Below are 17180 nucleotides of genomic sequence, written 5' to 3' on the forward strand. Positions count from 1 at the left end.
ATGACCACTAGAGAGAACAATGATATGCCCTTTCTGGGAACAATGTAAGAATTTATTTGATAATGGTTCAAGAACTGGAGATAGGAGACAGGGAAGGGGTATGCAAAAGGCAGCAAGGTGGCTGATGGGTCTGTTGAAAAGACTGTTGAGGACTGGGGAAATGAAGCATGGCTGAAACCTGGCTGAAATAGTAGATCAGGTGGGACAATTTCCAATTAGGAGAACAGAGGAGCCCAAAGGTGGAAATTTCAGAGATGATGATGGAATTAAAACATTCTAGACATGGTCTCAGGTCTAGGCAAAAAGGCTACGTAGATCAATAGGCATCCATTTTGATGGTCACTGGGTAATATAGTGGATAGATCTTTGGACTTGGAGTAGGAAAGAGCTGAGTTCAAATCCTTCCCTCTGCCATTTACTGTATGCCCCTGGGCATGTCACTTAACTTGTCTCAATTTCCTCAGCTGTAAAATGAGACTAATAATAGCAACAGAATTGTTGTGAGGCCTAAATGTGATAATGCTACAGAAATGATAACTATTACTAATCTGTTTTTTGTTTTTGTTTTGCTAGTACTATTACTTTGCTAGAGTACTGCTATTAGTATTTTGTTATATAGGATAGAGTACTGGCCCTGAAGTCAGTAGGACATGAGTTCAAATCCAGCCTCAGACCAAACACTTGACACTTACTAGATGTGTGACCTTGTGCAAGTCACTTAAACCCAATTGCCTAAAAAAAAATTGTTATATAAAGGAACTATCTACTGTTCTGTCACTGATCTCTTACAGTGTGATTGCTGGGTCAGGGATCAGTTAGTTGCTTTTCTTGCATAATTACAAAATTTGAGAGATATTTCTTGACAAATAGTTCAGAGAGTCAGAGTAACCTTTAGTGAAATGAGAAGTGACACTATTCTAAGTCTAGTTAAATAAATAGACCCAGATGCTTAGAAAATCCAGAATACTTTTCTAAGTTGGGGAATTTTTCTTCTGAGTAAAACTAAATACATGAACTTTAGAAGAATACAATCAGTCAATAATTAGTCATTAAGAGCCATTGTTGAGTCAGACTCTTTGTGACCCTATTTGGAATTTTCTTGGCAAAGATACTGGAGTGGTTTGCCATTTCCTTCTTCAGTTCATTTGACAGATGAAGAAACTGAGGCAAACAGGGTTAAGTGATTTGCCTAGGGTCACATAGCTAGTAAGTGCCTTAGGCCAGATTTGAACTTAGGAAGATGAGTCTTCCTGACTTCAGGACTTGGTGCTTTATCCACTGAGCCACCTAGCTGCCTACTATTGAGAGCTACTATGTGCCATACACCCTGTGGAAGAGAAGCTATTGACAATGAATAGATGCACAGGGTTCTATTCAATCCTGGACAACTCATACAGGAAAAGTAGCAAACAGGCTTTGAAAGGATGGGATACTTAGACTCATGGAAGAGTTGAGACCTTTCCATAGGCAATAGGCCTCTCCCTGCATGCATCCCTTTTCAGATCTTGTGTAGAGATGGTCCAACATACAACGATATTCCTCCAGGAAGGACTCTACAATGGTCAATGTGGGCAAATATGTACTCTATTTCAATATAGGTAGAGTTCTGGTTAGGGCTAGCCTTGGATTTTATAGATTCTATGGCTTGGGGAACCCAGATAGTCCATGACAGTAGGACATTGGGAAGAAAAAATGGAGAAGAGTAGCTTACATTCCTGATCCTACAAACTACACCAAGCAAAAGAGAGAAGGAATGGTCTCCAGTTGGATGGAGTGAAATCTCAGGAGCCTCCCCTTTCCTTCCATCGAACCTGGAGGTCTTAGAAAGCCCTCCTTTTAGACCATGAGCTCCTTGAAAGCAAGGACTGGGGATGTCTTTTGCTTTTCTTTGTATCTCTAGCACTTAGCACAGTGTCTGACACATGGTAGGTGTTTAATGAATGTTTATTGACTCTGACTCTGCCATATACTAGGTATTTCATAAATATTTATTGACTGATTAACTGAAGGAGAAACACTTCAAGGCCCTCTTTTCTTTTTTCTTTAGTATTCCTTTACCGTCATATTTACTAATGCTAAGAGCATTAAACAGGACCAGACAGGGAGGGCCCCCAACTAGGGGATCTGGGACAACCGGTCTTGACTTGCCCCATTCTGAAGATTTCACTGACATAGTCCCCTTCTTCCCTTTTCATTCCTAAAGACTAGTGTTGAAGGGTTTCATTCCACACATCTCAGCTATAGTTTAGAAAATTGTTCTTCAAGTTGTTGGCTTAAAGAGCTCCTCCATTTATTCCCCAAAACAAAACCCTGGATTATTTTTTCTTTTTTGGACTGGGAAAATCTAACTTCTTTATCTACGCCATTTCTGTCACCTCTAAACAATGGCAGGCTGATTTTAACAACATTTCCCCCTAGGCTTTAACCTGAAAGCCACTTCTTTAGTGCATGGGATGTTAAATTTGATGCTGTCAAATGATGGCAGTTGGGTGCAAACCTCATTTGCAATACTGGTAGTAAAATCTTTTCTGTTCAGAAGGAATTTGAGATTTGTCTTAAAAAAAAAAGCTATTCTAATGATTCACGTTTTAGTGCTACTTCAGCTGAAGCCTAGGAGACCTAGATATTCATAGGAAGATATGACAAATGTAGATTGGTTTTTGACTTGTTTGGAGTCACCAGACCTCCCACTCTCTTCAGGAAACCTATAGAGAATTTTATTTTCTCCTTCTGTAAACAAGTTCCAAAGACAAGGTGTTATCTTTTAAGGGGGGAGGGGACAGAAACCAAGCCAAAAGGGGGAAAAAAAAATCAATCACCAGGATTTATATCAGAAGATTCTGGAGAATTTAGAATTGTTTTGATGTTAGCTAAGTTGACATTTATATTATATGGTACCTCAGCTGATTCTCACAACAGCCTGTGAACTAGGTTTTATCTTTATTTTCCACATGAAGCACGGACAGACTAAGTGGTTTGCCCAGGATCTCACAGCTAGTAGGTGAGATATGAATCTAGGTTCAGTGCTATTTTCAACAACAATAATAATAATAATGACAATAGCATTTATACAACAATTTTAAGGTTTGCAAAAGTATTTTGATATCTCATTTGATCCTCCTAACAACCCTGGGAGGTAGGTATTATTATTATCCCCATCTTACAGATGAGGAAACTGAGGCATACAGAAGTTAAGTGACTTGCCCAGGATCACACAGCCAGTAAATGTCTGAGGTCGGATTTGAACTCGGGTCTTCCTGATTTGAGATCTATCCACTATGCTGCATGATATTTGAGTCAAGTAAAGTACTTATGAAATATCTACTATTTGCCAAGCATTGTGTTAAGACCTGGGGATACAAGGAAACTTCTGGTAATTCAAAAATGTTCTTCAGAACTTCTGCAGTTGTTAACCCTGGCATTAGTTAATTTTCTCATGCTCAGTAATAATCTCTAAAGCAGGTGTAGGTGACTAAATGAAGGTCAAGGTTGAAGCCATTTTTATAACGATTTTATTTCAATGCTGACTTCTTAGTCTAACAACTTTAACAACAGAAACAACAAAAAAAAATCCTTTGCAAATTATCTGAGTACTACTGGCTAAGGACATTTACAGTATTTTTGCTTACCTTTCCCACTGACATGCTATAGGCATCAGAGTAAATATATAGCAAAAATAGAAATGTGAGCAATGGGAGGGAGGTGACAAAACACAGCCTAAGCCTGAGAATCAGGCAGATCCCTGTATACACTGAGTGTGACCCTGGGAAAGTCACATAGCCTTTTTTGTAGCTCCGTCTTTCCACCTGAAAATTAAGGATAATGATACCCTAGTAATGATACGTTAGCTAATTCACAGGGATGTTGTAAAGATATATGAAATATTCTTATGTGAAACACCCTGAGCCCTTGAGAAGAAAGGTGCTATATAAATCCAAGGTAGTTGTAGTATCATTCATCCATCTTTTACTGGTGATTCAGAGTGTTTTATTGAGACATGCCAGACAGGGGTGAAATTAAGTTCATTAACATAGTGTAGTGCAGAAAAGGATTTACTCTTTTTGTACAAGCAAGCATATTTTAAAATTCAATTAAACAAAGTCTTGAACATATTATTCCCCCCCAACCCAAGACCTTCCCTTCTTCCTAACTTCTCAATTATTGTCAATGATATGATCATCCTCCCAGTCACCCAGATGGGCAAGCCAGTTATCCTACACTCTCACTCTCACTCTCCCTCCCTCCCTCCCTCTCTCTCTCTCCTCTCTCTCTCTCTCTCTCTCTCCTCTCTCTCTCTCTCTCTCTCCCTCCTTCCCCCTCTCTGTCTCTCTTTCTCTCCCTTACTTCTGTCTCTTCCTCCCACCCTACCCTATCCCCTTCTCTCTTTTTTCTCCTTCACCTCTTTCACTGTCTCTCCCCCACTTCCCTCTCTCTGTCTGTATCTCTCTCTGTATCTACTATGTGTCACACAATTCATTTGAAAAGCCATCTTGTTATTATCTAATACATTATCTTTTGTTTCTTGGTACTTTGTCATCAATCAATCAAAAATATTTCTTTAGCATCTAGTACATCCTAGGTGTGGGTTCTAAGTGCAGGGCATATACTGTAAAAAAAAAAATTAGTCACTACCCTCAAGGAATTTTCAATCTATTGGGGAATCAATACACACATATAAAATACACACATACACACACATATGTATATATACATGTAAATATATATGCAATATATACAAATATATATAAATTCTGACTTGTAATTGGTGGTATCAACTGGATATGACACTTAGGGATTTTATACTATATTTTTTTGTGCAACAAAAATTTACTGAGCACCTGCCATATATAAACACCTTTCTGCATGCTTAGACAGATAATGTTTAGATAAGATACAGCCCCTGACATCATGAAGTTTACAATAGGAAAATCTAATGTGATTATTTCACATTCTGCAATTAAGTGCTTAACACTTTTCCAGAAAGAGTAATGGAACGTAGGGTTTTAAAATTGGAAAAGCCCCTAGAGAAAATCTAGTTGGATTCTGAGGTAGTGAAGCCTTTTTATTCCTATTTATCAGAAGAGAAAGCCAAAGTAGAAAGGTTCAGCAAAATTACTTGACTAACTAAGATTAGAACTTGAAGACCTTTTTCCCATCTCATTTTGGAGGTTGCTGCCTGACTCCCCAGTCATGTTTTCTGTCTGGATCTTTCTGTAGAGAAGGCTTGAAGTTAGTTATGTGTCTGCCTCTAAACTTTGCCAAAACATTTGTCTAATATGTTCCTGTCTTCTCTTCTGTTTGTAGGGAAAGTGGATTCTTTTTTTTTTTTTTTGGCCTCACAGCCCTGTCCATTGATCACATTGACCATGGGGAAAAGAAATTCAAGAAGCCAAACCTGAACTTGAATCCTTCCAAATTCCACGGACCTTCTGCTTCCTCCACGCCAGTTTGGGATGGGGCAGAGACACTGGACAAAAAAAGCATTGGTCCCTAAAAAGCAAAAGCATGTGACTTTCAGATTTCCTTTTTCTTAACATTGGAAGAAGACACCATCACCACAACCAACACCACCACCAAACCTCCTAGGCTCAGCATCGATTCTCTCCAGTTGTCACTTTGAGGAATGTACTATATTGAAGCTCTAGCCCTGAAGAGTCCCTCTTTTTCTCCTTGTTATGATTTTATTTATACTCATTTCCATAGCTCTTTCCTGTATGTCTCTGCTGCATCTGGATGATGGCAAGTGACCCAACACTACAGGTCTTAACATGGACACCGAGTCAGGTGCCGCCACGCCGAACAAAGCCAGTTCATAGGAGCTGCCTAGTATATGCATTGCTGAAGTTACATTTTACACGAGATGTGCCATTGCAGTGATATAAATATATTTTTTTTCTAGACTAAATAATGAGCTGACTATCTCTTTTGATGTGTGTACATAGGGGTGAGTGAGAGTGTGTGTGCGTGCGCGTGAATGAGTGTGGTACAGGCATGTATGTATATGTATTATCTCATGCTTAGAACTGCCTATGGATATTTTGGAAAGCCCCTCATAAGGTGCTGGCTTTCCACTGCATCCAAGCTGACAGAGTATGAGATAGTAGGTCTGTAGACTATGTCTTTCCTACGAGCAAGAAAACACAGAAGTGTTAAGTTTCCTGTATCTCTAAGTGTATTTTGTAGCTGCCACGCTAACCTTAATCAATAATCCTGCAGCCTAAGACGGAGGCACTTTCACCTTAGTTACGGAACAATTGATGGGGAAAAAAAAGTCTGTTCAGGTGATGGAGTGGCCATCAATGTTGCTAATTCTGATTCAAGTCATTCTCAGAATCACATTTATTGAAAGAGGGAAGGGGATGAGATCTGTATCTGGTTATCTGAAATGTAAAACAACAAAAGCCTATTTTCCTGCATAAATGGACTTGTTAAATGTGAACAAATATATGCAATTCTTATATACAGTCAGAGATGCACTCTGACATCAGTGTCAGGTGCTAAGAAGGTTGTGTCCTGTAATTAATAGCTTGTCTCCCAACATCACAAAAACCACATGCTAGTGATGCTTGAGGGTACACTCTTAGGTCCATGAAAGTAGCTTCGAGCACTTCCAAGTTCCAAATTTTCATGGAAAGTTACTTTTGTAAAAGGAAATATTCTATCGTAAATTCCTGTGGCCCTCACAATGGCACCAGCATCTAGAATCCAAGGTCTAGAATGTGAAGATTTAGTGTTGACAAATGCTACTCGTTCTTGGACGGGAAACATATACCAAACTCCAGCCAATGTACTGCCATTCTATGGGTTCAGTTAAGGGACTGACATGCATGATTGTCGCAAAGATTGCTATAACATCATGTTTCAGGATAAAAAAAAAACTCCACTAACAAGAGGCAAAATGCTGAACCTATGCCCACCATCAATCAACCTTGATTGCATTCACACAGGGTGTGTACTCTAGAAATTGTACTACAGAGTCAAAATTAATTTTCCAGTATGTTACCCCTCCTTAGGCCCTTATTTTTTTTTAAAGGGAAGTGCCTATAAATAGATACTTGGGAATAATAGTATAAACCATAGGATGCTCTGAGCAGACTCTCTCTCTCTCAAATATAATCTTATTTCCTGATCTCTAAAATGAGGGGGTTAGATAATTGGCCAAAGAGGTCTACTGTGCTAGAAGCAGAGAACAGGATGAGTTACCCTGTTTTTGCTCCACTTAGTATCTTCCCTAGAACCTAGCACAGTGCTTTACACATAGTAGGCACTTAATAAATGTCTTCTTTTTAATTGAGTCAAATCAGTTGTGACCTGAGTACTGTCACACAAATACAGCGTGCTCAGATAGCAAATTACCATCAAATTGTGAACAAGACAGCTTTAATTCATCTCTCTCCTCACCCCAGACCAAATTAAGTGATGCCAGTATTTGTCTGCCGACCCCTTGTTATTGAAGGAGGTAATCAATGGGACACACTACCAACCGGACTCCAGGATGTTGGAAGTCAAGGGAGGGAGGTGGGCTAGGGGAAGGTTGTGCTCTTGACACTGCTGGTAAATATACTTTGAGATCTCTTGCTGTATTCAGTTAATGATGAAGATGTGTATGAATGCATACACATTTATATCCATGTATATGTTTGAAGACAAAAAAAATTCTCACCAGGAAATGAGACTTTTGAAAGCAATATTTTCATTTAACATTCTCCTGCCAAGAACAAACATTGACACAAACTAAAGAGTGCATTTATTTTTTTGTATCACTGCAAGTATATTGGAATATGCAAGGACTGTGGTTAACATTAGAATGTATAAGGCATATTATAATTTAGTTCATGCTAAATTTTTTTAACAGACCATTGCTTGGTTCATAAATGTCCATAAGTTTGAGTGATCTCTGAGTTAGACATAGATTTTCTATTTTGTTTTAATTTGTCATTTTTTTCCCCTATTTGGACTTTAGGTACACATAACTTATGTCATTTATTTATGGTCTTTTATACCTAGTTTGTAAAATTGTAAAATAGCAAACTCAATGCAAAAGTTTGCATTTGAAAATAATAAAGTAGTTGCTGTATCAACAAGGAATAGAGTTGCTTCTTTTCAATGTCTTTGTCCTGAGTAAGATGTTTCTGTGAATTTCTTCCCCATGAATCTATTGTGCCCCATTTGTCATTGGCTCATGATTCAAGTACAAAACCTTGAAGTGGCTCCAACTTAATGCATCACGAGCATCCATGTTCACCTCAGCTCCACCCTTAGGAGCAAGGAAATAGCCCGTGGACCTGAGAGTTGACTAAATTGCCTAACTTCACATCCTCACCACCTGATGGGCTCCCTCATGCCATCCCCTTGCATAGTGGCTGTCCTCTGGTATAGATGAGTCCTACACCAAATGGAACAGCCAGACATCCCCAAATGGGACAGTAGTTTTAAGGAACAAGGTCTTTCAAACAACAATACCAATCATTTGTCATTTATTTGAAGACCTCAGCATGATGCAAAGTTGTTAGTATCAGAAGGAGAATCTCAGGATGAATAGGGTAGAAGTGATCCTTTTTACTGCATCAAATCTTACTGAGAGAGATTAGGGATAGGAATATTATGACAAGTCTCATTCCTGTTAGTGATGATTGCTCCAAGGGTTCCATCCAAGGCCATTCTTACAAACAGGGAGAGGGGAGTCGACAAACCTGAGTTCCAGTTCCTCAACCTGCCACTTACTACCACTTGACCTTGGACAAGTATTTTTACTTTTCTTGGCCTCAGTTTCCTTATCTGTAAAATGAGGCAATTGCTCTAAATGGGGTTGGATTCCTCTTAGCACTGGCACTCTTATGGTGAGTAGCCGGGATTTTCATTTGAGTAGGCAAAGTTGATGACCCCTTCCCAGAATACCTCTTCTACTGCCTCTCTGAAATGCCCCCACAAGATCAGAGTCCCTTCCCTCAAAGAGCTCACATTTTATTGGAGATCACAGATGTATTCCCGAAAGGCCTCCCAGTCCAACCCCCTTATTTTAGAGATGAGGAACCTGATGCCCAGAGATGTTGAACCACTTTCCAAAGATCACACAGGCAGTAATGGTTGGAATTTGACATAGCGCTCTCTCCTTGTGCCACATTGAACTCAAAAAGGTCCATTGCTTTAAGCTCTGAAGCTTTTGATTTTCTTGTAAAAATTCAGAGAGTGCTTGGGAGTGTGTGTGACAGTGATAGCCTAAGACAGAAATTATTTGACAAGGAGCAAAGAGCTCAGGGTGAAGCTTAGAAGAGGGGGTGGGCATCTAGGTGGCGCAGTGGATTGAGCTCCAGCCTTGGAGTCAGGAGGACCTGGGCTCAAATCTGGCCTCAAATACTTGAAACTTACTAGCTATGTGATCCTGGACAAGTCACTTAACCCTGATTGCCTCACCAAAAGAAACAAAAAAAAAAAAGAAGAAGAGAGAAGGGATGAAGACAGGAGCCAAGGAACAGAACAGAGAGGGAGTAAAAGATTTACTTCTTTCAGCATTTTACTGAGGGCCAGTCCTCTGTCCACTATAATTCTATGGGACTAGATAAATATATACTTTTATTCAACATAGAGAGCTGTTAGTATGGAGTTGCTTATTTCTAGGCTGAAAATATCAGTAGGTTAGAGAAGAGTTAATGATAATACACTAAAGTTTGCAAAGCACTTATAAGCACTATTGATTTTGTCAAGTACTTTGAAGATGCTAGCTAGCATTTATATAATGCTTCAAGGCTTACAAAGTACTTTATAAATATTATTCCATTTCATCCTCACAACAACCCTGGGTGGTAGGTGTTATTATTGTCCCCATTTTACACATTTGAAAACTGAAGCAAAAAGACATTGAGTCTCTTAGTCAGGGTCCCATAGTTAGAATGTGTCTTAGGCTTTGCATATATTATCTCATTTGATTAGATTCATGGAATTAGTGGAAGATTAGATTCAAAGGGGAACACTGGAGATTTTGTAGAGATAAGGTTAATAGGTAGAAACCTCTAAATCTTTGAATTTGACATAAGTAAAACACAACATATCCCTCATCACTGTGAGAGACTTTGAGTTACATGGATCCTTGACTCAAACTTGTATAGCATTTCTTGTGCTCTTATTGTCCCTTCTGCTCTCACACTTTTAAAATTTGATTTTTTACTTTTGTATTATATAAGTCAGAATTTTTCTAAGCTTGAGATCAGCTTCTCACTCACAAATAAGTAATTCTTTCCTTATAAACAGTACTTTTATGCCCACTCACACCCTTCCCGAAGGAGGCTCCAGAGAGACCCCAGTGCCGAAGCAAGTGATGCTCACTCTATCATATTTTTCCAGCTGCAGTTTTCAGATAAATCAGTTCTCAGTTACCTCAGTTACCACAGTAGCTATCCATCAAGCTAGAGAGACAACGTAGTATATAGTGAAGAGAGAACAAGTCCTGGAAGTAGGAGGTCAGATCCTGCTTCTAATGCTTGCTTGCTGGGTGACCATAAGAAATCACATAACCTTGGCATGCCTGAACTTCCCCATCTAGAAAATAGGGGAGTTGGGCCAGATGGCCTCCACGTTCTCTCCTACCTCTAACTCTGTGATATTAAGACTTCCTTCAGCTTCTGGTCACTTCCCAAAGATGGTTGTTGTCCTTCAATCTCAAAGAGAAACAAAATGACATCACCATGTTAGAGTCAAGTTACAATGTGTCCAACTGTGACTGATCAGACCAATGTGAGCTCAGAAGGCTCTACCATAGGTCAGGTGCAAATTGCCCATGTGAATATTTGGGGTAGATTCTCTAAATTTGCACATCTCGCATTTCTTTTGAGCTACTTCAGTTCTGCTTTGCTCACAGAACACAGCACCTTCTTTGATGTGGGCACACCATGCTGGGCAGTCCTGTGACAGTGTCTCCCATGTCACTCAATTCCAAAGTTCTTCAGAGAGACCTTGAGAGTGTCTCTGACCTTATTCTGAATGCCATGTGAGTGGTTGCCTTGTGTGAGTTCTCTATGAAATAGTCCTTTCGGTGGCCAGCCCAACATGGCCAGAGAGTTTTTCTCTCTGCAGTAGAGTTTGAATGCTTGACAGTATAGTTCAAGAAAGGACCTCAGTGTCTGGTCTCAAAGATGCAAAAGAGTTGAAGCTAGATCCCAGGTTTAGAGGCTGATTTCTATTGGTTTGAGAGCTTGGCTTTGCAACTTCTCAACATTGACTCCAGATGAAGTTCAAAAGCACCCCTTCCATTTCTGAATCATGTTGGCTAGAAAGAATTCTTCATCAGCTCTATATTCTTAGATGCTTTATTTCGTACCATTCATGGTCCTTGTGGCAATGTGTGTATAACATATCATCTCCCATAACTAAACTGTAGACTCCTTGAAGGAATCTTCGTCTTTATTTTTCCAATAGGGTCTAGCACAGCTTTTTATATGTTGTTATTGCTCAGCCGTGTATGACTCTTGTGTCATTTTGGGGTTTTCTTGGTAAAGATACTGGTTTGCCATTTCCTTCTCCAGCTCATTTTACAGATGAGGAAACTAAGGCAAACAGGGTTAAGTGACTTGCCCAGGACCACACAGTTAATAAGCGTCTGTGGCCTGATTTGAAATCAGGAAGATGAATCTTCCCATTTTTAAGTACAATGTTCTATCCATTGCACCACCTAACCTTCACATGTAAGAGACACTTAATCAATGTTTGCTAAATAGAATCACACAAACTCCCACAACCAAGTTTGCTCAATTGTTTCACCAGTGGACTTTGGAGGGTCCCTTGGTTAAGTAACATATACACCAGAAACATGTACCTATTCATTCATTTTCACAACATAGTTTTCCAGTTAGTGAGACTTATACCACAGGGATTATGTGAGTTGATTATCTTTGCTAGAATATGGGTGGCCCAACCATAAATTAAGTATCATACTACCTACCTCACTGTGTTTAGTAAGAATTAATTTATGGTTGAATTCCCCTTCCTTGCTTGCACTAAAAGCACTGAATAACTTGTTGCTTCACAGATACCTAGATACCATATCTCATAGATGGGGGGGTTATGATTTTCCTAATTATTGTTTCCATGCTCTAAGCATAAAGGCCTCAGACAGGTCTTCTCACAGACCATTTTTCCCCCTGAGGATGTTCAGGTGCTATAGGTAGAAGCTAATAATTAACCAAGCAGAGCCAGGAGATATCCCAGAGACAAGGAGTCAATCAACTAAAACAAAAGAAAAGGCAGCAATATGAGAAATGTGGTGAGAGACAAGGAAGAATGGCTGTCATAAGATCATAGACATTGAGATGCAAAGGACCTTAGAGGTCATGTAGTTCAACCTTGTCATTTAAAATATTTTTATTGATATCTTTAACTTTGTTAACATCTTCAGTTCTGCATATAACTCTATCCTAACCTACTTTTGCTACTCAATGAACCATATTTTGCAATAGCAACAAATAAACAAAAAGCCAATAAACGAATGAAGGAATAAAAAAAGAAAGAGAAGAGAGAAAAAAAACAGCTCAGCAAACTAATCAAAAGCAACCAAGCAGTACAACGTGCAAACTGAGTTTGGCAGTGTTCTAAACCCATGGTGTCCTATGGTCCTCTCTAATGAAGGAAGAGGAAAGGAAAGGGGTACTTTTCTCATCTTTTCTTTAGGGGAATCTTGGTCATTAAAATTAAGTAATTTACTTGCTTGTTTTTTGTTCTTTTATTTTACATTTCAAACTCTTCGTTTTGCATTTTGCCCAAGGTCACAAAGGTTGTGAGTGGCAGAGGTGGCATTTGAACCCAAGTCCTCTGAGTTCTCTGAGGTATGATTTGAGCTCTTGGCTTCTGACTCCAAAACAGTGTTCTTTTCACTGTACAATACGTAAGCAGTTCATATTAGGGCTGAGACTAGTCGGTCTTTTTTTTTTTTATTAACTGCACCGTGTTCTTTTCACGAGAAAGGTGGAATTATACTTTTTGGAAAAGAAATGAAGAAAGACTAAACCTAGGCACATGACAAGAGGGAGAATAGCACAAAAGTAATAAGAGAAAACAGCTATGAGCAAAAAGAGCAGACTCATGTCAGTTGCACAGGAGCTCATGATTGGTGTGAAACTAGAAGTGAAAGCAGAAGACTCTTTCCCTTGACATCGGTGAAACCATTTTAATGAGCCACAAACTAATTGAATTGCTGGATCTAAGACTAACTAGCTCTGTTATTTTCAAGTCACTTTTCCTCTCTAGTATTAACTTTTTGTGAGTTTTAAGTGAAGGTTGGACTGATATGTTTGGTTTTTTTTAAGCTCTAAACTCTGATGATTTTTTTTTTTTTGGTAACAATCAGTTCTACTCTAGTAATGCAAGCAGGGACTTTGTAACTATTCTATTAATGGAAAAAAGTAAAGCACAGAGGGGCAGTGACTTACCCAACGTAAGGTAAAGTGACATAGTCAGTTACCCAGTGTGTGTAATTGTGCAAACAATTCTTTCCATTCTTCAAGCAAATTGACAAAAAAGTTGGGAAGAAAAATATTTTGTTTGTCTTTAAATGAACTTTGAAGCTTGAAATCAATGCAAACTGTATTCTCATATACATTATATTAAGAGAGACAGTATGGTATAGTTGATAAAGGGTCAGCCTGAAAGCCTGGAAAACTTAGGTTTAAGTCTTCACCTCTGACATATATGGGCTGGGTGAACCTGAGCAAGTCATCAGATCTTTGTGTCCCAAGTAATTTTCTAAGATGACAAGTTGAAAAAGAGTTGTAAGGTGTGTTCTAGTGGAGGGAGTTTCCACAGCAGGCACTCCTTACACCCATTAAATACTAGGGTTGAACCAGGAAAAAAAAATCCTTATATGATTTCACATCTCGATAGCATGTTAAAGCTTACAAAGTATTCTGTTCATAATCACCATGTGAAGTAGGTGGTACAAATATTAAGGTATTATTATCCCCATTTTACAGATGAAGAAACTGAGGCTTAGACAGATGGACTTTCCAGTCCCAGGTTACCCACATAGTAAGAGTCAGAGCTCAGATCCAAACCCAAGTCTTCTAATTCTGGGTTTACCCCTCTCTACCGCACTGGGAGGCTTCCGCAGTAATAGTGTGACCAGTTCACAGAATCTTAGGGTTTGAAAAGACCTTTATTTACCTCCTCATTTACCAAGGGAGGACATTGAGACTCAGAAATTTGGTATGATTTCTAAGACCCCACAGACAGGAGCAAAGCCAGTACTCAAACTCAGGCAGGCCTACTGACTCCTCCTTATCTCAGCATGCCTCCCTCCCTTCCCCCTACACCTCATTAATGCCTTCCTGTCCTTATCCAAGGCTCCCATTTAGAAAGACAACTGAACGTTACCTATTGATCATTAATAGGATAGGATCGATTAGACAGTGAGCTTCTTGAGGGCAGGGGCTGTTTTTTGCCTCTCTTTGTATGCTCAGCCCTCAGTGCAGTGCCTGGCACATATCGGGCACTTGATAAATGCCCGTCAGCTGCCTACCTGAAGATAGCACTTCTGGACAAGTTGTAAAATTTTAGTTTCTTATTTCTTGGCCGATGGCACGATGTTTTAAACACTAAGCTGGGCAGCATTTGCACAAGTCACAGCCCTGGCTGAGATTTGAATCCAACCATGTTAAAAAAAAATCAAAATAGATTGTGACAATGAAAAAGTACACAGTATACTCACATCAACAACATAATTAAGATCTGTAGCTACACTCCAGGCCCTGACCTCCTTTATTTTACCCTTTCCCTTTTGAGGAAGTACCCTTGGGCCATTGACTGCCTCTCAATCCAATGGAAAATAGGCCTCTGACATATCTTATTTCTGGCAGTAGCCTGGAACTTAATTTGGGGTTTACAAACAGTCCTACAGAAAATTTGAAGAACTCTTAAGAGAAAACACAATTAGGACCAAAAGTATTGGGTTAAAACCGGCATAGCAAAACATGTCTGCTGCTTTGTGCTTGGCTGGACAAGTCAGCCACGAGAGAAAGGTTGCTTTGATATCCTTCCATAGAAACTCTGTGCAGTCCCCATAATTCATAGGAGTCTATTCTAGTCTGGGAATCTGCAGTGTATCACCGCCTAGCAATCAGGCTGACGTATTCTAATGAGACCCATGTTGTTTGTAATCAGTCTGGCATTGCTTATTCTGATCTTCATTTCATATGATGCACTTTGAAATGGCTCAGATTGCACCAGATGCTTTAAGAAGCAACATTCTGTTTTATTCCATTACCAATGTTTCACCCCTACCCCCCACCCCTTCCTCTATCAATTAACATAACTTCAAAATCTACCAGAAGAAGCATTGAGTGGCTAAAAAGTTTCAAAGACACTCAAGGATTTACTTGTCAAAAACAGAAGACACTCACCATTTTGCTTTGCTTTGTTTTCTTTTGTTTTCAATGGACCTGGAACAGTAAGAGAGACATCCGCTTTCAGGATTCACATCAATTTCAGGATTCAGATTCTGCAAAGTCATCCAATATTTTTCACCTGTGATTTATTGAAACCTTAGGATCTCTCCATGGATTGTTGGGCTGGTAATTTCTTATTGCCTGGACATTAGCCTGTGTATTCCATTACAGAATTACCATACTATTTACCACACTGTCAAGGTTTTGTTTTTTTTTTAAGTTTTAATGTAGCTGGAAAATGTAATTTTCCCCCTACAAATGGCAAAGGAATTCAGGCATATTTAGAGGCAATCAGGAAATACAGACACTTTCCACCATCTTGTTTTATGGGTTATCGCTTTGGTTCTGATGGAAGATCTCCAGTGAAAACCTATACCACTTTGAACAGTAGCATACATGATAAATAGCATTTGCTCTCCCTGAATTGATACTAAAGCATTGATTGGCCAGGTTGCTGAGGATAGCATGGTACCTGCTTTTTAGATAGCATATGTTTTTTTTTCTCTTTTTTTGGGGGGGCAATCTAGGTTAAATGACTTGCCCAGGGTGGCACAGCTAATAAGTGTCAAATGTCTGAGGCCTGAACTCAGGTCCTCTTGACCGTAGGGCACATTTTGCCACCTAGCTGCCCCCTATCTTATAGTTTCTTAGTGAAGGTAGAATAACACCTTCTGACTGTGATCTTCCAAATTATACACTGATATCCTCTAGGTTACTCAGAAATCAAATCAACTTGACCTGAATTTCATTTAGAAAATTCAGATTGGGAATAAATACACCATCTTTCATGCTTTGATTGGTTTGATTCTAAATTTCAAAGTCAATAAAATGACTCAAATATTTACCATCATGGTTAATAATCGACTATATTTATATAGCGCTTGAAGATCTCCAAAGTGCTTTTCCTAATTATCAAGTCACTTAGTCTCTTTGTGCCTCAGTTTCCTAATCAGTAAAATGGAGTAATAATATCTACATCAAAGAAACAGCATATTGTAGTATAGAGGGTGATGGATGGCCTTGGAGTAAAAAACTTGGGTCCAAGTCCCTCCCCCCACTGCCTATATGACCCTCAATTAGCCTCAAAGTGCCCTAGAAACTCTCCAAGATTATAAGGTACAAAGAAGGTATCGATTTGCATTGGATGGAAAGAGTTTATCCATTTGGGAGTTATTTATATCACTGAAATCACAAACCTTATCCCATTCATTCCTCTATTTCTATTGCCCAGGTCACAGAGTTGTGAATATCAAATGAGGTTAAATATTCTGAAAGCTTTAAAACAGTAAATAAATGTTAGCTATTATTTTTTGCATTAACATTATTATTATGGTCATTCATTATGAATCATTTGATCCCTCAGAGGTCAAATAACACCTATTAAAAGCTCATGTCTAAGATTCAAATACAGAATAAATATACCAGTATTAATTACCACATAGGAATCAGCTTAATACTACAATTTCAAAGCAATAAGATAGTTGTCAAAGATTCAAGGCTGTAATAACAGCAGCATACATATAGTACAAAAATGTTTACGTACATATACTTATGAAATCCATTCTAGAGCTTTCAATGAAGTTAATTTTCCCTGCATCTTTTGAATGAGGTGTGGTTTTTAAATTATTTTTATTTTTTTAAATTTTTTGCTATATCAGAACTATTATTATTCAGTACTCAGGGATAGATGCTAAGTAAGTGAGATAAGAAAAGAGATATTTGGGAAAATGTTGAGAGTCTATTCTTCCTCAG

General features: G+C 38.8%; 1 protein-coding gene across 2 annotated transcripts in view; it reads left to right on the plus strand.

Annotated features, from left to right (window-relative positions):
* EPHA4 (EPH receptor A4) overlaps nt 1–8088 on the plus strand; it is a 167439-nt gene extending 159351 nt beyond the window's left edge. For both annotated transcript variants that reach the window (XM_021002832.1, XM_021002834.1), the window contains exon 18: nt 5305–8088. The gene's annotated coding sequence lies outside the window, so the exon portion shown is untranslated. The remainder of the gene's footprint in view (nt 1–5304) is intronic.
* Nucleotides 8089–17180: the final 9092 nt, after the last annotated feature.

The sequence above is a fragment of the Phascolarctos cinereus genome, unplaced genomic scaffold, assembly GCF_003287225.1.
Source record: "Phascolarctos cinereus isolate Bilbo 61053 unplaced genomic scaffold, phaCin_HiC Scaffold_7;HRSCAF=346, whole genome shotgun sequence".
In the NCBI taxonomy this organism is placed as follows: domain Eukaryota; kingdom Metazoa; phylum Chordata; class Mammalia; order Diprotodontia; family Phascolarctidae; genus Phascolarctos; species Phascolarctos cinereus.